This window comes from Xiphophorus maculatus, chromosome 24 (assembly GCF_002775205.1).
Source record: "Xiphophorus maculatus strain JP 163 A chromosome 24, X_maculatus-5.0-male, whole genome shotgun sequence".
NCBI classification, from domain to species: Eukaryota; Metazoa; Chordata; class Actinopteri; order Cyprinodontiformes; family Poeciliidae; genus Xiphophorus; species Xiphophorus maculatus.
This window is the reverse complement of record NC_036466.1, coordinates 5,033,597-5,058,737: the sequence shown is the minus strand read 5'-3', so window position 1 is coordinate 5,058,737 and position 25,141 is coordinate 5,033,597. Positions and strand designations below refer to the sequence as shown.

At 43.4% G+C, this 25,141-nt stretch overlaps 26 non-coding genes across 26 annotated transcripts; all 26 read left to right on the top strand.

The window, feature by feature from the left end:
• Nucleotides 1-53: 53 nt before the first annotated feature.
• On the top strand, nucleotides 54-125 carry trnad-guc. The gene has a single exon. It is a non-coding gene; the product is annotated as a tRNA-Asp (tRNA).
• Nucleotides 126-619: 494 nt separating this feature from the next.
• Nucleotides 620-691, top strand: trnad-guc. The gene has a single exon. It is a non-coding gene; the product is annotated as a tRNA-Asp (tRNA).
• A 316-nt stretch (nucleotides 692-1,007) lies between these two features.
• On the top strand, nucleotides 1,008-1,079 carry trnad-guc. Its single transcript has one exon. It is a non-coding gene; the product is annotated as a tRNA-Asp (tRNA).
• A 123-nt stretch (nucleotides 1,080-1,202) lies between these two features.
• trnad-guc lies at nucleotides 1,203-1,274 on the top strand. Its single transcript has one exon. It is a non-coding gene; the product is annotated as a tRNA-Asp (tRNA).
• Nucleotides 1,275-1,590: 316 nt separating this feature from the next.
• Nucleotides 1,591-1,662, top strand: trnad-guc. Its single transcript has one exon. It is a non-coding gene; the product is annotated as a tRNA-Asp (tRNA).
• A 123-nt stretch (nucleotides 1,663-1,785) lies between these two features.
• trnad-guc lies at nucleotides 1,786-1,857 on the top strand. Its single transcript has one exon. It is a non-coding gene; the product is annotated as a tRNA-Asp (tRNA).
• A 479-nt stretch (nucleotides 1,858-2,336) lies between these two features.
• On the top strand, nucleotides 2,337-2,408 carry trnad-guc. The gene has a single exon. It is a non-coding gene; the product is annotated as a tRNA-Asp (tRNA).
• A 494-nt stretch (nucleotides 2,409-2,902) lies between these two features.
• trnad-guc lies at nucleotides 2,903-2,974 on the top strand. The gene has a single exon. It is a non-coding gene; the product is annotated as a tRNA-Asp (tRNA).
• A 316-nt stretch (nucleotides 2,975-3,290) lies between these two features.
• Nucleotides 3,291-3,362, top strand: trnad-guc. Its single transcript has one exon. It is a non-coding gene; the product is annotated as a tRNA-Asp (tRNA).
• Nucleotides 3,363-3,485: 123 nt separating this feature from the next.
• Nucleotides 3,486-3,557, top strand: trnad-guc. The gene has a single exon. It is a non-coding gene; the product is annotated as a tRNA-Asp (tRNA).
• Nucleotides 3,558-5,181: 1,624 nt separating this feature from the next.
• trnad-guc lies at nucleotides 5,182-5,253 on the top strand. Its single transcript has one exon. It is a non-coding gene; the product is annotated as a tRNA-Asp (tRNA).
• Nucleotides 5,254-7,446: 2,193 nt separating this feature from the next.
• Nucleotides 7,447-7,518, top strand: trnad-guc. The gene has a single exon. It is a non-coding gene; the product is annotated as a tRNA-Asp (tRNA).
• Nucleotides 7,519-8,966: 1,448 nt separating this feature from the next.
• trnad-guc lies at nucleotides 8,967-9,038 on the top strand. The gene has a single exon. It is a non-coding gene; the product is annotated as a tRNA-Asp (tRNA).
• A 1,448-nt stretch (nucleotides 9,039-10,486) lies between these two features.
• Nucleotides 10,487-10,558, top strand: trnad-guc. Its single transcript has one exon. It is a non-coding gene; the product is annotated as a tRNA-Asp (tRNA).
• A 317-nt stretch (nucleotides 10,559-10,875) lies between these two features.
• On the top strand, nucleotides 10,876-10,947 carry trnad-guc. Its single transcript has one exon. It is a non-coding gene; the product is annotated as a tRNA-Asp (tRNA).
• An 865-nt stretch (nucleotides 10,948-11,812) lies between these two features.
• trnad-guc lies at nucleotides 11,813-11,884 on the top strand. The gene has a single exon. It is a non-coding gene; the product is annotated as a tRNA-Asp (tRNA).
• Nucleotides 11,885-13,332: 1,448 nt separating this feature from the next.
• On the top strand, nucleotides 13,333-13,404 carry trnad-guc. Its single transcript has one exon. It is a non-coding gene; the product is annotated as a tRNA-Asp (tRNA).
• Nucleotides 13,405-13,721: 317 nt separating this feature from the next.
• On the top strand, nucleotides 13,722-13,793 carry trnad-guc. The gene has a single exon. It is a non-coding gene; the product is annotated as a tRNA-Asp (tRNA).
• Nucleotides 13,794-14,658: 865 nt separating this feature from the next.
• On the top strand, nucleotides 14,659-14,730 carry trnad-guc. The gene has a single exon. It is a non-coding gene; the product is annotated as a tRNA-Asp (tRNA).
• Nucleotides 14,731-16,178: 1,448 nt separating this feature from the next.
• Nucleotides 16,179-16,250, top strand: trnad-guc. The gene has a single exon. It is a non-coding gene; the product is annotated as a tRNA-Asp (tRNA).
• Nucleotides 16,251-16,953: 703 nt separating this feature from the next.
• On the top strand, nucleotides 16,954-17,025 carry trnad-guc. The gene has a single exon. It is a non-coding gene; the product is annotated as a tRNA-Asp (tRNA).
• Nucleotides 17,026-18,295: 1,270 nt separating this feature from the next.
• trnad-guc lies at nucleotides 18,296-18,367 on the top strand. The gene has a single exon. It is a non-coding gene; the product is annotated as a tRNA-Asp (tRNA).
• A 689-nt stretch (nucleotides 18,368-19,056) lies between these two features.
• Nucleotides 19,057-19,128, top strand: trnad-guc. Its single transcript has one exon. It is a non-coding gene; the product is annotated as a tRNA-Asp (tRNA).
• A 799-nt stretch (nucleotides 19,129-19,927) lies between these two features.
• On the top strand, nucleotides 19,928-19,999 carry trnad-guc. Its single transcript has one exon. It is a non-coding gene; the product is annotated as a tRNA-Asp (tRNA).
• A 123-nt stretch (nucleotides 20,000-20,122) lies between these two features.
• Nucleotides 20,123-20,194, top strand: trnad-guc. The gene has a single exon. It is a non-coding gene; the product is annotated as a tRNA-Asp (tRNA).
• A 689-nt stretch (nucleotides 20,195-20,883) lies between these two features.
• Nucleotides 20,884-20,955, top strand: trnad-guc. Its single transcript has one exon. It is a non-coding gene; the product is annotated as a tRNA-Asp (tRNA).
• The last annotated feature ends 4,186 nt before the right edge of the window (nucleotides 20,956-25,141 follow it).

The following is a 25,141-nucleotide window of genomic DNA, read 5'->3' as shown; positions in this document are numbered from 1 at the left end:
CTTCTGTGGAAATTGATGAAATGTCAAAAATAGGTGAACCAGCAGTCAACAAGTCCTCGTTAGTATAGTGGTAAGTATCCCCGCTTGTCACGCGGGAGACCGGGGTTCGATTCCCCGACGGGGAGGTTGTTTGATCTTGGCCAATGTTTTCTACCACAGTCCAGTCATTATCCTATCACAGTTTAAAAGTAACTTCTGTGGAAATTGATGAAATGTCAAAAATAGGTTTAGGCAGAGCAGCAACAAGTCCTCGTTAGTATAGTGGTAAGTATCCCCGCTTGTCACGCGGTAGACCAGGGTTCGATTCCCTGACGGAGAGGTTGTTTGATCTTGGCCAGTGTTTTCTACCACAATCCAGTCATAATCGTAATACAGTTTAAATGTAGCTACTGTGGAAATTGATGAAAAGACAAAAATAGGTTTAGGAAGAGCAACAACAAGTCCTCGTTAGTATAGTGGTAAGTATCCCCGCTTGTCACGCAGGAGACTGGGGTTCGATTCCCCGACAGGGAGGTTGTTTGATCTTGGCCAATGTTTTCTACCACAGTCCAGTCATTTAAACGTAACTTCTGTGGAAATTGATGAAATGTCAAAAATAGGTGAACCAGCAGTCAACAAGTCCTCGTTAGTATAGTGGTAAGTATCCCCGCTTGTCACGCGGGAGACCGGGGTTCGATTCCCCGACGGGGAGGTTGTTTGATCTTGGCCAATGTTTTCTACCACAGTCCAGTCATTATCCTATCACAGTTTAAAAGTAACTTCTGTGGAAATTGATGAAATGTCAAAAATAGGTTTAGGCAGAGCAGCAACAAGTCCTCGTTAGTATAGTGGTAAGTATCTCCGCTTGTCACGCGGTAGACCAGGGTTCGATTCCCTGACGGGGAGGTTGTTTGATCTTGGCCAGTGTTTTCTACCACAATCCAGTCATAATCGTAATACAGTTTAAATGTAGCTACTGTGGAAATTGATGAAAAGCCAAAAATAGGTTTAGGCAGAGCACCAACAAGTCCTCGTTAGTATAGTGGTAAGTATCCCCGCTTGTCACGCGGGAGACCGGGGTTCGATTCCCCGACGGGGAGCTTGCTTTGTTTCTTGGATGACGTTTTCCACTGTGGTACTGTAATAATTATATTATGGTTTAAATGTAAACTTTGTATAAATTGATGAATAGCCAAAAATAGGTGGGGCAAAAAGCCAACAAGTCCTCGTTAGTATAGTGGTAAGTATCCCCGCTTGTCACGCGGGAGACCGGGGTTCGATTCCCCGACGGGGAGGTTGTTTGATCTTGGCCAATGTTTTCTACCACAGTCCAGTCATTATCCTATCACAGTTTAAAAGTAACTTCTGTGGAAATTGATGAAATGTCAAAAATAGGTTTAGGCAGAGCAGCAACAAGTCCTCGTTAGTATAGTGGTAAGTATCTCCGCTTGTCACGCGGTAGACCAGGGTTCGATTCCCTGACGGGGAGGTTGTTTGATCTTGGCCAGTGTTTTCTACCACAATCCAGTCATAATCGTAATACAGTTTAAATGTAGCTACTGTGGAAATTGATGAAAAGCCAAAAATAGGTTTAGGCAGAGCACCAACAAGTCCTCGTTAGTATAGTGGTAAGTATCCCCGCTTGTCACGCGGGAGACCGGGGTTCGATTCCCCGACGGGGAGCTTGCTTTGTTTCTTGGATGACGTTTTCCACTGTGGTACTGTAATAATTATATTATGGTTTAAATGTAAACTTTGTATAAATTGATGAATAGCCAAAAATAGGTGGGGCCAAAAGCCAACAAGTCCTCGTTAGTATAGTGGTAAGTATCCCCGCTTGTCACGCGGGAGACCGGGGTTCGATTCCCCGACGGGGAGGTTGTTTGATCTTGGCCAATGTTTTCTACCACAGTCCAGTCATTTAAACGTAACTTCTGTGAAATTGATGAGTTGTCAAAAATATGTGGGGCCAGCAGTCAACAAGTCCTCGTTAGTATAGTGGTAAGTACCCTCGTTTGTCACGTAGGAGACCAGGGTTCGATTCCCCGATGGGGAGCTTGCTTTGTTTCTTGGATGACGTTTTCCACTGTGGTACTGTAATAATTGCATGATGTTTTAAATGTAGCTGTTGTGGAAATTGATGAAAAGCCAAAAATAGGTGGGGCCAAAAGACAACAAGTCCTCGTTAGTATAGTGGTAAGAATCCCCGCTTGTCGCGCGGGAGACCGGGGTTCGATTCCCCGACCGCAATGTTGTTAGATCTTGGCCAATGTTTTCTACCACAGTCCAGTCATTTAAACGTAACTTCTGTGGAAATTGATGAAATGTCAAAAATAGGTGAACCAGCAGTCAACAAGTCCTCGTTAGTATAGTGGTAAGTATCCCCGCTTGTCACGCGGGAGACCGGGGTTCGATTCCCCGACGGGGAGGTTGTTTGATCTTGGCCAATGTTTTCTACCACAGTCCAGTCATTATCCTATCACAGTTTAAAAGTAACTTCTGTGGAAATTGATGAAATGTCAAAAATAGGTTTAGGCAGAGCAGCAACAAGTCCTCGTTAGTATAGTGGTAAGTATCCCCGCTTGTCACGCGGTAGACCAGGGTTCGATTCCCTGACGGAGAGGTTGTTTGATCTTGGCCAGTGTTTTCTACCACAATCCAGTCATAATCGTAATACAGTTTAAATGTAGCTACTGTGGAAATTGATGAAAAGACAAAAATAGGTTTAGGAAGAGCAACAACAAGTCCTCGTTAGTATAGTGGTAAGTATCCCCGCTTGTCACGCAGGAGACTGGGGTTCGATTCCCCGACAGGGAGGTTGTTTGATCTTGGCCAATGTTTTCTACCACAGTCCAGTCATTTAAACGTAACTTCTGTGGAAATTGATGAAATGTCAAAAATAGGTGAACCAGCAGTCAACAAGTCCTCGTTAGTATAGTGGTAAGTATCCCCGCTTGTCACGCGGGAGACCGGGGTTCGATTCCCCGACGGGGAGGTTGTTTGATCTTGGCCAATGTTTTCTACCACAGTCCAGTCATTATCCTATCACAGTTTAAAAGTAACTTCTGTGGAAATTGATGAAATGTCAAAAATAGGTTTAGGCAGAGCAGCAACAAGTCCTCGTTAGTATAGTGGTAAGTATCCCCGCTTGTCACGCGGTAGACCAGGGTTCGATTCCCTGACGGAGAGGTTGTTTGATCTTGGCCAGTGTTTTCTACCACAATCCAGTCATAATCGTAATACAGTTTAAATGTAGCTACTGTGGAAATTGATGAAAAGCCAAAAATAGGTTTAGGCAGAGCACCAACAAGTCCTCGTTAGTATAGTGGTAAGTATCCCCGCTTGTCACGCGGGAGACCGGGGTTCGATTCCCCGACGGGGAGCTTGCTTTGTTTCTTGGATGACGTTTTCCACTGTGGTACTGTAATAATTATATTATGGTTTAAATGTAAACTTTGTATAAATTGATGAATAGCCAAAAATAGGTGGGGCCAAAAGCCAACAAGTCCTCGTTAGTATAGTGGTAAGTATCCCCGCTTGTCACGCGGGAGACCGGGGTTCGATTCCCCGACGGGGAGGTTGTTTGATCTTGGCCAATGTTTTCTACCACAGTCCAGTCATTTAAACGTAACTTCTGTGAAATTGATGAGTTGTCAAAAATATGTGGGGCCAGCAGTCAACAAGTCCTCGTTAGTATAGTGGTAAGTACCCTCGTTTGTCACGTAGGAGACCAGGGTTCGATTCCCCGATGGGGAGCTTGCTTTGTTTCTTGGATGACGTTTTCCACTGTGGTACTGTAATAATTGCATGATGTTTTAAATGTAGCTGTTGTGGAAATTGATGAAAAGCCAAAAATAGGTGGGGCCAAAAGACAACAAGTCCTCGTTAGTATAGTGGTAAGTATCCCCGCTTGTCACGTGGGAGACCGGGGTTGGATTCCCCGACGGGGAAGTTGTTTGATCTTGGCCAATGTTTTCTACCACAGTCCAGTCATTATCCTATCACAGTTTAAAAGTAACTTCTGTGGAAATTGATGAAAAGCCAAAAATAGGTGGGGCCAAAAGTCAAGAAATTCTCGTTAGTATAGTGGTAAGTATCCCTGCTTGTCACGTGGGAGACCAGGGTTCGATTCCCTGACGGGGAGGTTGTTTCATCTTGACCAATGTTTTCTACCACAATCCAGTCATAATCATAATACAGTTTAAAGGTAACTTCTGTGGAAATTGATGAAAAGCCAAAAATAGCTTTAGGCAGAGCAACAAGTCCTCGTTAGTATAGTGGTAAGTATCCCCGCTTGTCACGCGGGAGACCGGGGTTCGTTTCCCCGACGGGGAGCTTGCTTTGTTTCTTGGATGACGTTTTCCACTGTGGTACTGTAATAATTATATGATGGTTTAAATGTAAACTTTGTATAATTTGATGAATAGCCAAAAATAGGTGGGGCCAAAAGCCATCAAGTCCTCGTTAGTATAGTGGTAAGTATCCCCGCTTGTCACGCGTGAGACCGGGGTTCGATTCCCCGACGGGGAGGTTGTTTGATCTTGGCCAATGTTTTCTACCACAGTCCAGTCATTTAAACGTAACTTCTGTGAAATTGATGAGTTGTCAAAAATATGTGGGGCCAGCAGTCAACAAGTCCTCGTTAGTATAGTGGTAAGTACCCTCGCTTGTCACGTAGGAGACCAGGGTTCGATTCCCCGATGGGGAGCTTGCTTTGTTTCTTGGATGACGTTTTCCACTGTGGTACTGTAATAATTGTATGATTTTTAAATGTAGCTGTTGTGGAAATTGATGAAAAGCCAAAAATAGGTGGGGCCAAAAGACAACAAGTCCTCATTAGTATAGTGGTAAGAATCCCTGCTTGTCACGCAGGAGACCGGGTTTCGATTCCCCGACCGCGATGTTGTTTGATCTTGGCCAATGTTTTCTACCACAATCCAGTCATAATCGTAATACACTTTAAACGTACCTTCTGTGGAAATTGATGAAAAGACAAGAATAGGTTTAGGAAGAGCAACAACAAGTCCTCGTTAGTATAGTGGTAAGTATCCCCGCTTGTCACGCGGGAGACTGGGGTTCGATTCCCCGACAGGGAGGTTGTTTGATCTTGGCCAATGTCTTCTACCACAGTCCAGTCATTTAAACGTAACTTCTGTGGAAATTGATGAAATGTCAAAAATAGGTGAACCAGCAGTCAACAAGTCCTCGTTAGTATAGTGGTAAGTATCCCCGCTTGTCAAGCGGGAGACCGGGGTTCGATTCCCCGACGGGGAGGTTGTTTGATCTTGGCCAATGTTTTCTACCACAGTCCAGTCATTATCCTATCATGGTGTTAACGTAACTTCTGTGGAAATTGATGAAATGTCAAAAATAGGTGAACCGGCAGTCAACAAGTCCTCGTTAGTATAGTGGTAAGTATCCCCGCTTGTCACGCGGGAGACCAGGGTTCGATTCCCTGAAGGGGAGGTTGTTTCATCTTGGCCAGTGTTTTCAACCACAGTCCAATCATTTAAACGTAACTTCTGTGAAATTGATGAAATATCAAAAATAGGTGGGGCTAGCAGTCAACAAGTCCTCGTTAGTAAAGTGGTAAGTACCCTCGCTTGTCACGTAGGAGACCAGGGTTCGATTCCCCGATGGGGAGCTTGCTTTGTTTCTTGGATGACGTTTTCCACTGTGGTACTGTAATAATTGTATGATGTTTTAAATGTAGCTGTTGTGGAAATTGATGAAAAGCCAAAAATAGGTGGGGCCAAAAGACAACAAGTCCTCATTAGTATAGTGGTAAGAATCCCTGCTTGTCACGCAGGAGACCGGGGTTCGATTCCCCGACCGCGATGTTGTTATATCTTGGCCAATGTTTTCTACCACAATCCAGTCATAATCGTAATACAGTTTAAACGTACCTTCTGTGGAAATTGATGAAAAGACAAAAATAGGTTTAGGAAGAGCAACAACAAGTCCTCGTTAGTATAGTGGTAAGTATCCCCGCTTGTCACGCGGGACACTGGGGTTCGATTCCCCGACAGGGAGGTTGTTTGATCTTGGCCAATGTTTTCTACCACAGTCCAGTCATTTAAACGTAACTTCTGTGGAAATTGATGAAATGTCAAAAATAGGTGAACCAGCAGTCAACAAGTCCTCGTTAGTATAGTGGTAAGTATCCCCGCTTGTCACGCGGGAGACTGGGGTTCGATTCCCTGACGGGGAGGTTGTTTGATCTTGGCCAATGTTTTCTACCACCATCCAGTCATTATCCTATCACAGTTTAAAAGTAACTTCTGTGGAAATTGATGAAATGTCAAAAATAGGTTTAGGCAGAGCAGCAACAAGTCCTCGTTAGTATAGTGGTAAGTATCCCCGCTTGTCACGAGGTAGACCAGGGTTCGATTCCCTGACGGGGAGGTTGTTTGATCTTGGCCAGTGTTTTCTACCACAATCCAGTCATAATCGTAATACAGTTTAAATGCAGCTACTGTGGAAATTGATGAAAAGCCAAAAATAGGTTTAGGCAGAGCAACAACAAGTCCTCGTTAGTATAGTGGAAAGTATCCCCGCTTGTCACGCGGGAGACCGGTGTTCGATTCCCTGATGGGGAGCTTGCTTTGTTTATTGGATGACGTTTTCCACTGTGGTACTGTAATAATTGTATCATTGTTTAAATGTACCTTTTGTGGAAATTGATGAAAAGCCAAAAATAGGTGGGGCCAAAAGACAACAAGTCCTCGTTAGTATAGTGGTAAGTATCCCCGCTTGTCACGCGGGAGACCAGGGTTCGATTCCCTGACGGGGAGGTTGTTTCATCTTGACCAGTGTTTTCTACCACAGTCCAGTCATTTAAACGTAACTTCTGTGAAATTGATGAAATATCAAAAATAGGTGGGGCCAGCAGTCAGCAAGTCCTCGTTAGTATAATGGTAAGTACCCTCGCTTGTCACGTAGGAGACCAGGGTTCGATTCCCCGATGGGGAGCTTGCTTTGTTTCTTGGATGACGTTTTCCACTGTGGTACTGTAATAATTGTATGATGTTTTAAATGTAGCTGTTGTGGAAATTGATGAAAAGCCAAAAATAGGTGGGGCCAAAAGACAACAAGTCCTCATTAGTATAGTGGTAAGAATCCCTGCTTGTCACGCAGGAGACCGGGGTTCGATTCCCCGACCGCGATGTTGTTATATCTTGGCCAATGTTTTCTACCACAATCCAGTCATAATCGTAATACACTTTAAACGTACCTTCTGTGGAAATTGATGAAAAGACAAAAATAGGTTTAGGAAGAGCTACAACAAGTCCTCGTTAGTATAGTGTTAAGTATCCCCGCTTGTCACGCGGGAGACTGGGGTTCGATTCCCCGACAGGGAGGTTGTTTGATCTTGGCCAATGTTTTCTACCACAGTCCAGTCATTTCAACGTAACTTCTGTGGAAATTGATGAAATGTCAAAAATAGGTGAACCAGCAGTCAACAAGTCCTCGTTAGTATAGTGGTAAGTATCCCCGCTTGTCACGCGGGAGACCGGGGTTCGATTCCCCGACGGGGAGGTTGTTTGATCTTGGCCAATGTTTTCTACCACCATCCAGTCATTATCCTATCACAGTTTAAAAGTAACTTCTGTGGAAATTGATGAAATGTCAAAAATAGGTTTAGGCAGAGCAGCAACAAGTTCTCGTTAGTATAGTGGTAAGTATCCCCGCTTGTCACGCGGTAGACCAGGGTTCGATTCCCTGACGGGGAGGTTGTTTGATCTTGGCCAGTGTTTTCTACCACAATCCAGTCATAATCGTAATACAGTTTAAATGTAGCTACTGTGGAAATTGATGAAAAGCCAAAAATAGGTTTAGGCAGAGCAACAACAAGTCCTCGTTAGTATAGTGGAAAGTATCCCCGCTTGTCACGCGGGAGACCGGTGTTCGATTCCCTGATGGGGAGCTTGCTTTGTTTCTTGGATGACGTTTTCCACTGTGGTACTGTAATAATTGTATCATTGTTTAAATGTACCTTTTGTGGAAATTGATGAAAAGCCAAAAATAGGTGGGGCCAAAAGACAACAAGTCCTTGTTAGTATAGTGGTAAGTATCCCCGCTTGTCACGCGGGAGACCGGGGTTCGATTCCCCGACGGGGAGGTTGTTTGATCTTGGCCAATGTTTTCTACCACAGTCCAGTCATTATCCTATCACGTTGTTAACGTAACTTCTGTGGAAATTGATGAAATGTCAAAAATAGGTGAACCAGCAGTCAACAAGTCCTCGTTAGTATAGTGGTAAGTATCCCCGCTTGTCACGCGGGAGACCAGGGTTCGATTCCCTGACGGGGAGGTTGTTTGATCTTGGCCAGAGTTTTCTACCACAGTCCAGTCATTTAAACGTAACTTCTGTGAAATTGATGAAATATCAAAAATAGGTGGGGCCAGCAGTCAGCAAGTCCTCGTTAGTATAATGGTAAGTACCCTCGCTTGTCACGTAGGAGACCAGGGTTCGATTCCCCGATGGGGAGCTTGCTTTGTTTCTTGGATGACGTTTTCCACTGTGGTACTGTAATAATTGTATGATGTTTTAAATGTAGCTGTTGTGGAAATTGATGAAAAGCCAAAAATAGGTGGGGTCAAAAGACAACAAGTCCTCATTAGTATAGTGGTAAGAATCCCTGCTTGTCACGCAGGAGACCGGGGTTCGATTCCCCGACCGCGATGTTGTTATATCTTGGCCAATGTTTTCTACCACAATCCAGTCATAATCGTAATACACTTTAAACGTACCTTCTGTGGAAATTGATGAAAAGACAAAAATAGGTTTAGGAAGAGCAACAACAAGTCCTCGTTAGTATAGTGTTAAGTATCCCCGCTTGTCACGCGGGAGACTGGGGTTCGATTCCCCGACAGGGAGGTTGTTTGATCTTGGCCAATGTTTTCTACCACAGTCCAGTCATTTCAACGTAACTTCTGTGGAAATTGATGAAATGTCAAAAATAGGTGAACCAGCAGTCAACAAGTCCTCGTTAGTATAGTGGTAAGTATCCCCGCTTGTCACGCGGGAGACCGGGGTTCGATTCCCCGACGGGGAGGTTGTTTGATCTTGGCCAATGTTTTCTACCACCATCCAGTCATTATCCTATCACAGTTTAAAAGTAACTTCTGTGGAAATTGATGAAATGTCAAAAATAGGTTTAGGCAGAGCAGCAACAAGTTCTCGTTAGTATAGTGGTAAGTATCCCCGCTTGTCACGCGGTAGACCAGGGTTCGATTCCCTGACGGGGAGGTTGTTTGATCTTGGCCAGTGTTTTCTACCACAATCCAGTCATAATCGTAATACAGTTTAAATGTAGCTACTGTGGAAATTGATGAAAAGCCAAAAATAGGTTTAGGCAGAGCAACAACAAGTCCTCGTTAGTATAGTGGAAAGTATCCCCGCTTGTCACGCGGGAGACCGGTGTTCGATTCCCTGATGGGGAGCTTGCTTTGTTTCTTGGATGACGTTTTCCACTGTGGTACTGTAATAATTGTATCATTGTTTAAATGTACCTTTTGTGGAAATTGATGAAAAGCCAAAAATAGGTGGGGCCAAAAGACAACAAGTCCTTGTTAGTATAGTGGTAAGTATCCCCGCTTGTCACGCGGGAGACCGGGGTTCGATTCCCCGACGGGGAGGTTGTTTGATCTTGGCCAATGTTTTCTACCACAGTCCAGTCATTATCCTATCACGTTGTTAACGTAACTTCTGTGGAAATTGATGAAATGTCAAAAATAGGTGAACCAGCAGTCAACAAGTCCTCGTTAGTATAGTGGTAAGTATCCCCGCTTGTCACGCGGGAGACCAGGGTTCGATTCCCTGACGGGGAGGTTGTTTGATCTTGGCCAGTGTTTTCTACCACAGTCCAGTCATTTAAACGTAACTTCTGTGAAATTGATGAAATATCAAAAATAGGTGGGGCCAGCAGTCAGCAAGTCCTCGTTAGTATAATGGTAAGTACCCTCGCTTGTCACGTAGGAGACCAGGGTTCGATTCCCCGATGGGGAGCTTGCTTTGTTTCTTGGATGACGTTTTCCACTGTGGTACTGTAATAATTGTATGATGTTTTAAATGTAGCTGTTGTGGAAATTGATGAAAAGCCAAAAATAGGTGGGGTCAAAAGACAACAAGTCCTCATTAGTATAGTGGTAAGAATCCCTGCTTGTCACGCAGGAGACCGGGGTTCGATTCCCCGACCGCGATGTTGTTATATCTTGGCCAATGTTTTCTACCACAATCCAGTCATAATCGTAATACACTTTAAACGTACCTTCTGTGGAAATTGATGAAAAGACAAAAATAGGTTTAGGAAGAGCAACAACAAGTCCTCGTTAGTATAGTGTTAAGTATCCCCGCTTGTCACGCGGGAGACTGGGGTTCGATTCCCCGACAGGGAGGTTGTTTGATCTTGGCCAATGTTTTCTACCACAGTCCAGTCATTTCAACGTAACTTCTGTGGAAATTGATGAAATGTCAAAAATAGGTGAACCAGCAGTCAACAAGTCCTCGTTAGTATAGTGGTAAGTATCCCCGCTTGTCACGCGGGAGACCGGGGTTCGATTCCCCGACGGGGAGGTTGTTTGATCTTGGCCAATGTTTTCTACCACCATCCAGTCATTATCCTATCACAGTTTAAAAGTAACTTCTGTGGAAATTGATGAAATGTCAAAAATAGGTTTAGGCAGAGCAGCAACAAGTTCTCGTTAGTATAGTGGTAAGTATCCCCGCTTGTCACGCGGTAGACCAGGGTTCGATTCCCTGACGGGGAGGTTGCTTTGTTTATTGGATGACGTTTTCCACTGTGGTACTGTAATAATTGTATCATTGTTTAAATGTACCTTTTGTGGAAATTGATGAAAAGCCAAAAATAGGTGGGGCCAAAAGACAACAAGTCCTCGTTAGTATAGTGGTAAGTATCCCCGCTTGTCACGCGGGAGACCGGGGTTCGATTCCCCGACGGGGAGGTTGTTTGATCTTGGCCAATGTTTTCTACCACAGTCCAGTCATTATCCTATCACGGTGTTAACGTAACTTCTGTGGAAATTGATGAAATGTCAAAAATAGGTGAACCAGCAGTCAACAAGTCCTCGTTAGTATAGTGGTAAGTATCCCCGCTTGTCACGCGGGAGACCAGGGTTCGATTCCCTGACGGGGAGGTTGTTTCATCTTGACCAGTGTTTTCTACCACAGTCCAGTCATTTAAACGTAACTTCTGTGAAATTGATGAAATATCAAAAATAGGTGGGGCCAGCAGTCAGCAAGTCCTCGTTAGTATAATGGTAAGTACCCTCGCTTGTCACGTAGGAGACCAGGGTTCGATTCCCCGATGGGGAGCTTGCTTTGTTTCTTGGATGACGTTTTCCACTGTGGTACTGTAATAATTGTATGATGTTTTAAATGTAGCTGTTGTGGAAATTGATGAAAAGCCAAAAATAGGTGGGGCCAAAAGACAACAAGTCCTCATTAGTATAGTGGTAAGAATCCCTGCTTGTCACGCAGGAGACCGGGGTTCGATTCCCCGACCGCGATGTTGTTATATCTTGGCCAATGTTTTCTACCACAATCCAGTCATAATCGTAATACACTTTAAACGTACCTTCTGTGGAAATTGATGAAAAGACAAAAATAGGTTTAGGAAGAGCAACAACAAGTCCTCGTTAGTATAGTGTTAAGTATCCCCGCTTGTCACGCGGGAGACTGGGGTTCGATTCCCCGACAGGGAGGTTGTTTGATCTTGGCCAATGTTTTCTACCACAGTCCAGTCATTTAAACGTAACTTCTGTGGAAATTGATGAAATGTCAAAAATAGGTGAACCAGCAGTCAACAAGTCCTCGTTAGTATAGTGGTAAGTATCCCCGCTTGTCACGCGGGAGACCGGGGTTCGATTCCCCGACGGGGAGGTTGTTTGATCTTGGCCAATGTTTTCTACCACCATCCAGTCATTATCCTATCACAGTTTAAAAGTAACTTCTGTGGAAATTGATGAAATGTCAAAAATAGGTTTAGGCAGAGCAGCAACAAGTTCTCGTTAGTATAGTGGTAAGTATCCCCGCTTGTCACGCGGTAGACCAGGGTTCGATTCCCTGACGGGGAGGTTGTTTGATCTTGGCCAGTGTTTTCTACCACAATCCAGTCATAATCGTAATACAGTTTAAATGTAGCTACTGTGGAAATTGATGAAAAGCCAAAAATAGGTTTAGGCAGAGCAACAACAAGTCCTCGTTAGTATAGTGGAAAGTATCCCCGCTTGTCACGCGGGAGACCGGTGTTCGATTCCCTGATGGGGAGCTTGCTTTGTTTCTTGGATGACGTTTTCCACTGTGGTACTGTAATAATTGTATCATTGTTTAAATGTACCTTTTGTGGAAATTGATGAAAAGCCAAAAATAGGTGGGGCCAAAAGACAACAAGTCCTTGTTAGTATAGTGGTAAGTATCCCCGCTTGTCACGCGGGAGACCGGGGTTCGATTCCCCGACGGGGAGGTTGTTTGATCTTGGCCAATGTTTTCTACCACAGTCCAGTCATTATCCTATCACGTTGTTAACGTAACTTCTGTGGAAATTGATGAAATGTCAAAAATAGGTGAACCAGCAGTCAACAAGTCCTCGTTAGTATAGTGGTAAGTATCCCCGCTTGTCACGCGGGAGACCAGGGTTCGATTCCCTGACGGGGAGGTTGTTTGATCTTGGCCAGTGTTTTCTACCACAGTCCAGTCATTTAAACGTAACTTCTGTGAAATTGATGAAATATCAAAAATAGGTGGGGCCAGCAGTCAGCAAGTCCTCGTTAGTATAATGGTAAGTACCCTCGCTTGTCACGTAGGAGACCAGGGTTCGATTCCCCGATGGGGAGCTTGCTTTGTTTCTTGGATGACGTTTTCCACTGTGGTACTGTAATAATTGTATGATGTTTTAAATGTAGCTGTTGTGGAAATTGATGAAAAGCCAAAAATAGGTGGGGCCAAAAGACAACAAGTCCTCATTAGTATAGTGGTAAGAATCCCTGCTTGTCACGCAGGAGACCGGGGTTCGATTCCCCGACCGCGATGTTGTTATATCTTGGCCAATGTTTTCTACCACAATCCAGTCATAATCGTAATACACTTTAAACGTACCTTCTGTGGAAATTGATGAAAAGACAAAAATAGGTTTAGGAAGAGCAACAACAAGTCCTCGTTAGTATAGTGTTAAGTATCCCCGCTTGTCACGCGGGAGACTGGGGTTCGATTCCCCGACAGGGAGGTTGTTTGATCTTGGCCAATGTTTTCTACCACAGTCCAGTCATTTAAACGTAACTTCTGTGGAAATTGATGAAATGTCAAAAATAGGTGAACCAGCAGTCAACAAGTCCTCGTTAGTATAGTGGTAAGTATCCCCGCTTGTCACGCGGGAGACCGGGGTTCGATTCCCCGACGGGGAGGTTGTTTGATCTTTGCCAATGTTTTCTACCACCATCCAGTCATTATCCTATCACAGTTTAAAAGTAACTTCTGTGGAAATTGATGAAATGTCAAAAATAGGTTTAGGCAGAGCAGCAACAAGTTCTCGTTAGTATAGTGGTAAGTATCCCCGCTTGTCACGCGGTAGACCAGGGTTCGATTCCCTGACGGGGAGGTTGCTTTGTTTATTGGATGACGTTTTCCACTGTGGTACTGTAATAATTGTATCATTGTTTAAATGTACCTTTTGTGGAAATTGATGAAAAGCCAAAAATAGGTGGGGCCAAAAGACAACAAGTCCTCGTTAGTATAGTGGTAAGTATCCCCGCTTGTCACGCGGGAGACCGGGGTTCGATTCCCCGACGGGGAGGTTGTTTGATCTTGGCCAATGTTTTCTACCACAGTCCAGTCATTATCCTATCACGGTGTTAACGTAACTTCTGTGGAAATTGATGAAATGTCAAAAATAGGTGAACCAGCAGTCAACAAGTCCTCGTTAGTATAGTGGTAAGTATCCCCGCTTGTCACGCGGGAGACCAGGGTTCGATTCCCTGACGGGGAGGTTGTTTCATCTTGACCAGTGTTTTCTACCACAGTCCAGTCATTTAAACGTAACTTCTGTGAAATTGATGAAATATCAAAAATAGGTGGGGCCAGCAGTCAGCAAGTCCTCGTTAGTATAATGGTAAGTACCCTCGCTTGTCACGTAGGAGACCAGGGTTCGATTCCCCGATGGGGAGCTTGCTTTGTTTCTTGGATGACGTTTTCCACTGTGGTACTGTAATAATTGTATGATGTTTTAAATGTAGCTGTTGTGGAAATTGATGAAAAGCCAAAAATAGGTGGGGCCAAAAGACAACAAGTCCTCATTAGTATAGTGGTAAGAATCCCTGCTTGTCACGCAGGAGACCGGGGTTCGATTCCCCGACCGCGATGTTGTTATATCTTGGCCAATGTTTTCTACCACAATCCAGTCATAATCGTAATACACTTTAAACGTACCTTCTGTGGAAATTGATGAAAAGACAAAAATAGGTTTAGGAAGAGCAACAACAAGTCCTCGTTAGTATAGTGTTAAGTATCCCCGCTTGTCACGCGGGAGACTGGGGTTCGATTCCCCGACAGGGAGGTTGTTTGATCTTGGCCAATGTTTTCTACCACAGTCCAGTCATTTAAACGTAACTTCTGTGGAAATTGATGAAATGTCAAAAATAGGTGAACCAGCAGTCAACAAGTCCTCGTTAGTATAGTGGTAAGTATCCCCGCTTGTCACGCGGGAGACCGGGGTTCGATTCCCCGACGGGGAGGTTGTTTGATCTTGGCCAATGTTTTCTACCACCATCCAGTCATTATCCTATCACAGTTTAAAAGTAACTTCTGTGGAAATTGATGAAATGTCAAAAATAGGTTTAGGCAGAGCAGCAACAAGTTCTCGTTAGTATAGTGGTAAGTATCCCCGCTTGTCACGCGGTAGACCAGGGTTCGATTCCCTGACGGGGAGGTTGTTTGATCTTGGCCAGTGTTTTCTACCACAATCCAGTCATAATCGTAATACAGTTTAAATGTAGCTACTGTGGAAATTGATGAAAAGCCAAAAATAGGTTTAGGCAGAGCAACAACAAGTCCTCGTTAGTATAGTGGAAAGTATCCCCGCTTGTCACGCGGGAGACCGGTGTTCGATTCCCTGATGGGGAGCTTGCTTTGTTTCTTGGATGACGTTTTCCACTGTGGTACTGTAATAATTGTATCATTGTTTAAATGTACCTTTTGTGGAAATTGATGAAAAGCCAAAAATAGGTGGGGCCAAAAGACAACAAGTCCTTGTTAGTATAGTGGTAAGTATCCCCGCTTGTCACGCGGGAGACCGGGGTTCGATTCCCCGACGGGGAGGTTGTTTGATCTTGGCCAATGTTTTCTACCACAGTCCAGTCATTATCCTATCACGTTGTTAACGTAACTTCTGTGGAAATTGATGAAATGTCAAAAATAGGTGAACCAGCAGTCAACAAGTCCTCGTTAGTATAGTGGTAAGTATCCCCGCTTGTCACGCGGGAGACCAGGGTTCGATTCCCTGACGGGGAGGTTGTTTGATCTTGGCCAGTGTTTTCTACCACAGTCCAGTCATTTAAACGTAACTTCTGTGAAATTGATGAAATATCAAAAATAGGTGGGGCCAGCAGTCAGCAAGTCCTCGTTAGTATAATGGTAAGTACCCTCGCTTGTCACGTAGGAGACCAGGGTTCGATTCCCCGATGGGGAGCTTGCTTTGTTTCTTGGATGACGTTTTCCACTGTGGTACTGTAATAATTGTATGATGTTTTAAATGTAGCTGTTGTGGAAATTGATGAAAAGCCAAAAATAGGTGGGGCCAAAAGACAACAAGTCCTCATTAGTATAGTGGTAAGAATCCCTGCTTGTCACGCAGGAGACCGGGGTTCGATTCCCCGACCGCGATGTTGTTATATCTTGGCCAATGTTTTCTACCACAATCCAGTCATAATCGTAATACACTTTAAACGTACCTTCTGTGGAAATTGATGAAAAGACAAAAATAGGTTTAGGAAGAGCAACAACAAGTCCTCGTTAGTATAGTGTTAAGTATCCCCGCTTGTCACGCGGGAGACTGGGGTTCGATTCCCCGACAGGGAGGTTGTTTGATCTTGGCCAATGTTTTCTACCACAGTCCAGTCATTTAAACGTAACTTCTGTGGAAATTGATGAAATGTCAAAAATAGGTGAACCAGCAGTCAACAAGTCCTCGTTAGTATAGTGGTAAGTATCCCCGCTTGTCACGCGGGAGACCGGGGTTCGATTCCCCGACGGGGAGGTTGTTTGATCTTTGCCAATGTTTTCTACCACCATCCAGTCATTATCCTATCACAGTTTAAAAGTAACTTCTGTGGAAATTGATGAAATGTCAAAAATAGGTTTAGGCAGAGCAGCAACAAGTTCTCGTTAGTATAGTGGTAAGTATCCCCGCTTGTCACGCGGTAGACCAGGGTTCGATTCCCTGACGGGGAGGTTGTTTGATCTTGGCCAGTGTTTTCTACCACAATCCAGTCATAATCGTAATACAGTTTAAATGTAGCTACTGTGGAAATTGATGAAAAGCCAAAAATAGGTTTAGGCAGAGCAACAACAAGTCCTCGTTAGTATAGTGGAAAGTATCCCCGCTTGTCACGCGGGAGACCGGTGTTCGATTCCCTGATGGGGAGCTTGCTTTGTTTATTGGATGACGTTTTCCACTGTGGTACTGTAATAATTGTATCATTGTTTAAATGTACCTTTTGTGGAAATTGATGAAAAGCCAAAAATAGGTGGGGCCAAAAGACAACAAGTCCTCGTTAGTATAGTGGTAAGTATCGCCGCTTGTCACGCGGGAGACCGGGGTTCGATTCCCCGACGGGGAGGTTGTTTGATCTTGGCCAATGTTTTCTACCACAGTCCAGTCATTATCCTATCACGGTGTTAACGTAACTTCTGTGGAAATTGATGAAATGTCAAAAATAGGTGAACCAGCAGTCAACAAGTCCTCGTTAGTATAGTGGTAAGTATCCCCGCTTGTCACGCGGGAGTCCGGGGTTCGATTCCCCGACGGGGAGGTTGTTTGATCTTGGCCAATGTTTTCTACCACCATCCAGTCATTATCCTATCACAGTTTAAAAGTAACTTCTGTGGAAATTGATGAAATGTCAAAAATAGGTTTAGACAGAGCAGCAACAAGTCCTCGTTAGTATAGTGGTAAGTATCCCCGCTTGTCACGCGGTAGACCAGGGTTCGATTCCCTGACGGGGAGGTTGTTTGATCTTGGCCAGTGTTTTCTACCACAATCCAGTCATAATCGTAATACAGTTTAAATGTAGCTACTGTGGAAATTGATGAAAAGCCAAAAATAGGTTTAGGCAGAGCAACAACAAGTCCTCGTTAGTATGGTGGAAAGTATCCCCGCTTGTCACGCGGGAGACCGGTGTTCGATTCCCTGATGGGGAGCTTGCTTTGTTTCTTGGATGACGTTTTCCACTGTGGTACTGTAATAATTGTATCATTGTTTAAATGTACCTTTTGTGGAAATTGATGAAAAGCCAAAAATAGGTGGGGCCAAAAGACAACAAGTCCTCGTTAGTATAGTGGTAAGTATCCCCGCTTGTCACGCGGGAGACCAGGGTTCGATTCCCTGACGGGGAGGTTGTTTCATCTTGACCAGTGTTTTCTACCACAGTCCAGTCATTTAAACGTAACTTCTGTGAAATTGATGAAATATCAAAAATAGGTGGGGCCAGCAGTCAACAAGTCCTCGTTAGTATAGTAGTAAGTACCCTCGCTTGTCACGTAGGAGACCAGGGTTCGATTCCCTGACGGGGAGTTTGTTTCATCTTGACCAATGTTTTCTACCACAATTCAGTCATAATCGTAATACACTTTAAACATAACTTCTGTGTAAATTGATGAAAAGACAAAAATAGGTTTAGGCAGCACAACAACAAGTCCTCGTTAGTATAGTGGCAAGTACCCCCCCTTGTCATGCAGGAGAGCGGGGTTCGATTCCCTGACGGGGAGGTTGTTTGATCTTGGCCAATGTTTCTACCACAGTCCAGTCATTATCCTATCACATTTTAAACATAACTTCTGTGGAAATTGATTAAATGTCTAAAATAGGTGGAGCCAGCAGTCAACAGGTCCTCGTTAGTATAGTGGTAAGTATCCCCGCTTGTCACGCGGGAGACCGGGGTTCGATTCCCTGACGGGGAGCTTGCTTTGTTTCTTGGATGACGTTTTCCACTGTGGTACTGTAATAATTATATGATGGTTTAAATGTAAACTTTGTATAAATTGATGAATAGCCAAAAATAGGTGGGTCCAAAAGCCAACAAGTCCTCGTTAGTACAGTGGTAAGTATCCCCGCTTGTCACGCGGGAGACCGGGGTTCGATTCCCCGACGGGGAGGTTGTTTGATCTTGGCCAATGTTTTCTACCACCATCCAGTCATTATCCTATCACAGTTTAAAAGTAACTTCTGTGGAAATTGATGAAATGTCAAAAATAGGTTTAGGCAGAGCAGCAACAAGTCCTCGTTAGTATAGTGGTAAGTATCCCCGCTTGTCACCCGGTAGACCAGGGTTCGATTCCCCGACGGGGAGGTTGTTTGATCTTGGCCAGTGTTTTCTACCACAATCCAGTCATAATCGTAATACAGTTTAAATGTAGCTACTGTGGAAATTGATGAAAAGCCAAAAATAGGTTTAGGCAGAGCAACAACAAGTCCTCGTTAGTATGGTGGAAAGTATCCCCGCTTGTCACGCGGGAGACCGGTGTTCGATTCCCTGATGGGGAGCTTGCTTTGTTTCTTGGATAACGTTTTCCACTGTGGTACTGTAATAATTGTATCATTGTTTAAATGTACCTTTTGTGGAAATTGATGAAAAGCCAAAAATAGGTGGGGCCAAAAGACAACAAGTCCTCGTTAGTATAGTGGTAAGTATCCCCGCTTGTCACGCGGGAGACTGGGATTCGATTCCCCGACGGGGAGGTTGTTTGATCTTGGCCAATGTTTTCTACCACAGTCCAGTCATTTAAACGTAACTTCTGTGGAAATTGATGAAATGTCAAAAATAGGTGAACCAGCAGTCAACAAGTCCTCGTTAGTATAGTGGTAAGTATCCCCGCTTGTCACGCGGGAGTCCGGGGTTCGATTCCCCGACGGGGAGGTTGTTTGATCTTGGCCAATGTTTTCTACCACCATCCAGTCATTATCCTATCACAGTTTAAAAGTAACTTCTGTGGAAATTGATGAAATGTCAAAAATAGGTTTAGGCAGAGCAGCAACAAGTCCTCGTTAGTATAGTGGTAAGTATCCCCGCTTGTCACGCGGTAGACCAGGGTTCGATTCCCTGACGGGGAGGTTGTTTGATCTTGGCCAGTGTTTTCTACCACAATCCAGTCATAATCGTAATACAGTTTAAATGTAGCTACTGTGGAAATTGATGAAAAGCCAAAAATAGGTTTAGGCAGAGCAACAACAAGTCCTCGTTAGTATGGTGGAAAGTATCCCCGCTTGTCACGCGGGAGACCGGTGTTCGATTCCCTGATGGGGAGCTTGCTTTGTTTCTTGGATGACGTTTTCCACTGTGGTACTGTAATAATTGTATCATTGTTTAAATGTACCTTTTGTGGAAATTGATGAAAAGCCAAAAATAGGTGGGGCCAAAAGACAACAAGTCCTCGTTAGTATAGTGGTAAGTATCCCCGCTTGTCACGCGCGAGACCAGGGTTCGATTCCCTGACGGGGAGGTTGTTTCATCTTGACCAGTGTTTTCTACCACAGTCCAGTCATTTAAACGTAACTTCTGTGAAATTGATGAAATATCAAAAATAGGTGGGGCCAGCAGTCAACAAGTCCTCTTTAGTATAGTAGTAAATCCAGTCATAATCATAATACAGTTTAAAGGTAACTTCTGTGGAAATTGATGAAAAGCCAAAAATAGCTTTAGGCAGAGCAACAACAAGTCCTCGTTAGTATAGTGGTAAGTATCCCCGCTTGTCACGCGGGAGACCGGGGTTCGATTCCCCGACGGGGAGCTTGCTTTGTTTCTTGGATGACGTTTTCCACTGTGGTACTGTAATAATTATATGATGGTTTAAATGTAAACTTTGTATAAAATGATGAATAGCCAAAAATAGGTGGGGCCAAAAGCCAACAAGTCCTCGTTAGTATAGTGGTAAGTATCCCCGCTTGTCACGCGGGAGACCGGGGTTCGATTCCCCGACGGGGAGGTTGTTTGATCTTGGCCAATGTTTTCTACCACAGTCCAGTCATTTAAACGTAACTTCTGTGAAATTGATGAGTTGTCAAAAATATGTGGGGCCAGCAGTCAACAAGTCCTCGTTAGTATAGTGGTAAGTACCCTCGCTTGTCACGTAGGAGACCAGGGTTCGATTCCCTGACGGGGAGGTTGTTTGATCTTGGCCAGTGTTTTCTACCACCATCCAGTCATTACCCTATCACAGTTTAAAAGTAACTTCTGTGGAAATTGATGAAATGTCAAAAATAGGTTTAGGCAGAGCAGCAACAAGTCCTCGTTAGTATAGTGGTAAGTATCCCCGCTTGTCACGCGGTAGACCAGGGTTCGATTCCCTGACGGGGAGGTTGTTTGATCTTGGCCAGTGTTTTCTACCACAATCCAGTCATAATCGTAATACAGTTTAAATGTAGCTACTGTGGAAATTGATGAAAAGCCAAAAATAGGTTTAGGCAGAGCAACAACAAGTCCTCGTTAGTATAGTGGAAAGTATCCCCGCTTGTCACGCGGGAGACCGGTGTTCGATTCCCTGATGGGGAGCTTGCTTTGTTTCTTGGATGACGTTTTCCACTGTGGTACTGTAATAATTGTATCATTGTTTAAATGTACCTTTTGTGGAAATTGATGAAAAGCCAAAAATAGGTGGGGCCAAAAGACAACAAGTCCTCGTTAGTATAGTGGTAAGTATCCCCGCTTGTCACGCGGGAGACCGGGGTTCGATTCCCCGACGGGGAGGTTGTTTGATCTTGGCCAATGTTTCTACCACAGTCCAGTCATTATCCTATCACATTTTAAACATAACTTCTGTGGAAATTGATTAAATGTCTAAAATAGGTGGAGCCAGCAGTCAACAAGTCCTCGTTAGTATAGTGGTAAGTATCTCCGCTTGTCACGCGGGAGACCGGGGTTCGATTTCCTGACGGGGAGCTTGCTTTGTTCCTTGGATGACGTTTTCCACTGCGGTACTGTAATAATTGTATCAATGTTTAAACGTAACTTCTGTGGAAATTGATGAAACACCAATAATAGGTCATGCCAACAGCCAACAAGTCCTCGTTAGTATAGTGGCAAGTATCCACGCTTGTCACGTGGTAGACTAGGGTTCGATTCCCCGACTGGAAGCTTGTTTTTTCTTGGCCAATGTTTTCTTCCAAAGTCCAGTAATAATCGTATGATATTGTAAACATAACTTCCGTGGAAATTGATGAAACGCTAAAAATAGGTCGGGCCAAAAGACAACAAGTCCTCGTTAGTATAGTGGTAAGTATCGCCGCTTGTTATGCAGGAGACCGGGGTTCGATTCCCTGACGGGGACCTGGCTTTGTTTCTTGGTGACGTTTTCCACTGCGGTACTGTAATAATCGGATGATAGTTTAAATGTAGCTTCTGTGGAAATTGATGAAAAGCCAAAAATAGGTGGGGCCAGAAGACAACAAGTCCTCGATAGAATAGTGGTAAGTATCCCCGCTTGTCACACTGGAGACAGGTGTTTGATTTCCCGACGGCGAGCTTATTTCGTTCCTTGTTTTATCTTGGCCAATGTTTTCTACCACAGTCCAGTAAAAATCGTATGATACTGTAAACGTAACCATGTCATGCCACAGATCCAGACATACCATCTCTGTTTTCATCCAAATCCTTTGCTGGTGAGAGCAGTGCCATTGTTTCACATCTCGGTCGTAGCTGGGGAGCAGTGGAGCAGCTTGCTGGTCGCCAAAAGCAGCTGGAGGATGTCCTGCTGAGGCTGCAGAGAATGATGAAGGTGGAGCAGGTGCAGTGCAGTGTGTGAAGCTGCAGGTGATGCAGAGGAACTTGAGGATGCTGCAGGGGTTCCTGAGATGTAAATTGTACAATGTAGGTAAGCATAATTAAACAAAAATGTATCAATGATGATTATCTGTTTTAGGAGCCCTGTGAGCCCTGTGATCATGACAGGGCTCCTGCACCCTGTGATACCTGTGCCATTGAATAAACTTTATGCTTTATTATTATAAAACAATAAACACTTGCTAGGGATATTGAGATGGACAGTCAGTAAACAGCTTCTCTATTCATCTGATGTAGAAGTGTACTTTGAAAGCAAGCCTTTTCAAACAAAATCGCTTATGATTTTAAATAAATTAACTAATAAACTAAATAGTAATAAAATACACAGGTTTCTTTAGCTATAGCTTGATAGATTTTTAAAAACTTTTAACATCTTACCTCGTTAACGATGGGATTTTAATGTCTGCTAAAGTATCTAACTCGTTCCAAAACTTCGGCAGTTTAAAATAATAATAATAATAATAACAATAGTCGATCGGCGATTAAAGTGTTTGGGGATTTTTCCGACGCTACTACAGTCACTTAGTACGGAGCCTTAGGGGACATGGGGAATTCTTTTCTTTTGCGTTCCCTCGCAATACTGTACTGGTCAGTTATGCAGCATAACTGAACACTGCAAGCCTTTCTTATGGTGGGCGCCGTACTTTATGCTTTAATATAAGGTTATGTGAGGTTTTTCCATAAATGTTAATATCTTTTTGTGAAATATCTGAAGTTTTATGTCTTTCTTTAGGATAGAAAGGCACCACAAACCTACGATATAAACAGAAACCTTCCGTAAGTAGGAAAGAAATAAAAATACACTATAATTTGGACTATTTCTGAGTTATTATTATGGGTAATAAATCATCTGACAGTTTTGATTGTGTCTCTGTTGTGTTCATATCTGAGTGGTTTAAAGAGCTGCTTTCAGTTCCATCTTAGCCTTAACAGACATAAACATGGAGTAAAAAATAAATCGATTTTCAATCAGTGTTTTGCACCAAACAGTTTTTATTATTAACAAGTTTTTATTATTAAAAACACGACAAACTAATGATGGTAAAGGGCCGCACTGGGTTATCTCGGGGAATCTCATCTGTCCGTGTATCAATCAACTCCAAACCATTTCTTTGTTCTGTCACAATTATCCATTTATTCCATTTTGATGATCAGGCTCCAAACTTTGCAAGGACTGACGGCCCCGCTCACCGCTTCCTAATACACACAAAGCCAGCAGGTCAGTATCCTTCCCATTCATACCTGGTGACGTTACTCCCACGTTGACACACCTAAGTGTCAAAGCCTCCTGCTCCTGTCATATCAATAATTACTTATTTCATTCATATGGCTCTTACAGAGCCTCAGTGAAAACTTGTTTATTATTATTAACTGTTTGGTGCAAAACACTTATCGAAAATCGATTTTTTTTTACTGCATGTTTATATCAGTTAAGGCTAAGATGGAGCGGCACTGAAAGCAGCTCTTTAAACCATTCAGACTACGACCACAACAGAGACAAAATCAGGACTTCTCACTATTGGTGGCTAAATGAAGTGTCATTGAAGGCAATGAATGAGATATTCTTCATTCATGGCTCTCTAGTGACATCTGGTGCCTCACTGAAACTGACAGCCTTGTTACTCAAGGTTGTGGGTGAGGGTTGTCATTCTGAGGACGAAGGAAGCCACAAAAGGAGATGGATGCCATGGCTCAGTGCCAAGTTGTGCAGTACACCACATGCCTTAATGATTTTGCATTGCCTTCCTCAGATATGATAATACACTGCTAAACATACATGGGAGTGAGCGGTATTAAAGTGTGCCTCTTCTATACTCTGATCGTTTGGGGTTGGAAGTGAACAACTATGGGGGAGGAGGGTAACCCACTTTCCCCTGCAGGTTATAGCGGAAGAGTACATCCGTACTTAGAATTTCCAAAAATAAGTTAGTCATTCACTCATAAAGAAGCCAGCCATCATATATAGCGTCTGCCTGCAGTCTGTTCCCTACACTGCTTTGCACTAGGATGAAGAAGTCATGTGTTGCCTAGCTTGCCACTATATTTATCAGATATGTTGGTGTCAGAAGCATTTCTGTTGTGGGAGGGATACATCAGCTGTGACAAGAATGACAAACGTACAACTCACAACACGCATGCAGCTTTTCTCTCCCTTCTGTGCGGCTGACTGTGACTTTGGTCTACTACTGTTCTCGTTTTAACGGCAGTGTATGGAGTATTTTATTTTTGAAAAAGATCAACTTCCACTTCTGTTCAACTTCCTTGCAGCAAAGACGTTTTACACAAGACTAAAGTTTAATTATCTCTATTGCAATTACTTCAATTCAAGCACTAGCACTAGAACTAGAACTGCTAAACCAGACAGTTAGGCTTTTTTTTCTACAATTGCTAAAATTTCCCACCTCACCATCTTCATCACCAGTTTCATCCTTAGTTTGTGTGAAGATCTGCACATTCTCCCCTTAAGTTTGATTTTTTAAAGAGCACAACTTTTGCACAGAAAATGACATATGGCAGTTTCAGTTCCTGTTTTGTCCTGCCACATTTTAAAACGAGACCCCTGATCTTTGAACCTACATTCTTAATCAGACAATGTCCAAACCATCAGTACTATTCATCATCATGTGTACGCCAAGTTTTCAGCTAAAAGCTCTTTGGAGCTAACATATTATGCTCTGTCAAACGTTTATCCTTGGTATTTTTAAAAGAAATAGGTTATGGATTACCATTCTTTATTGTTTGCGTTTTGGGTTGTTTTTCTCTTCCTCATTAACTCATAGGGCAGATTTCAGCTCAAGAGACACATTAAAATTTTTTTTATCTGGAATAGCCAAGCAATGGACTGATGAAGAGTAGGGAAAAGAACAATTCAATGAGAAACTGCCAAACTGTACAGTAAAAATAGTATTATAGTTTGTCTATATCACAGTTAAAAGAACAACAAAATAATCTAAAACATATATAACAGTAAGGAATATTACAAGTCAACCCTGCTTATCAGATTTTGTAGTTCACAAGCACTATGAATTTCTTGTTAAATATTTTAGTCGTAACAAGCTGACATTCCTAATTTATTATTATTAATGTGTTTAAG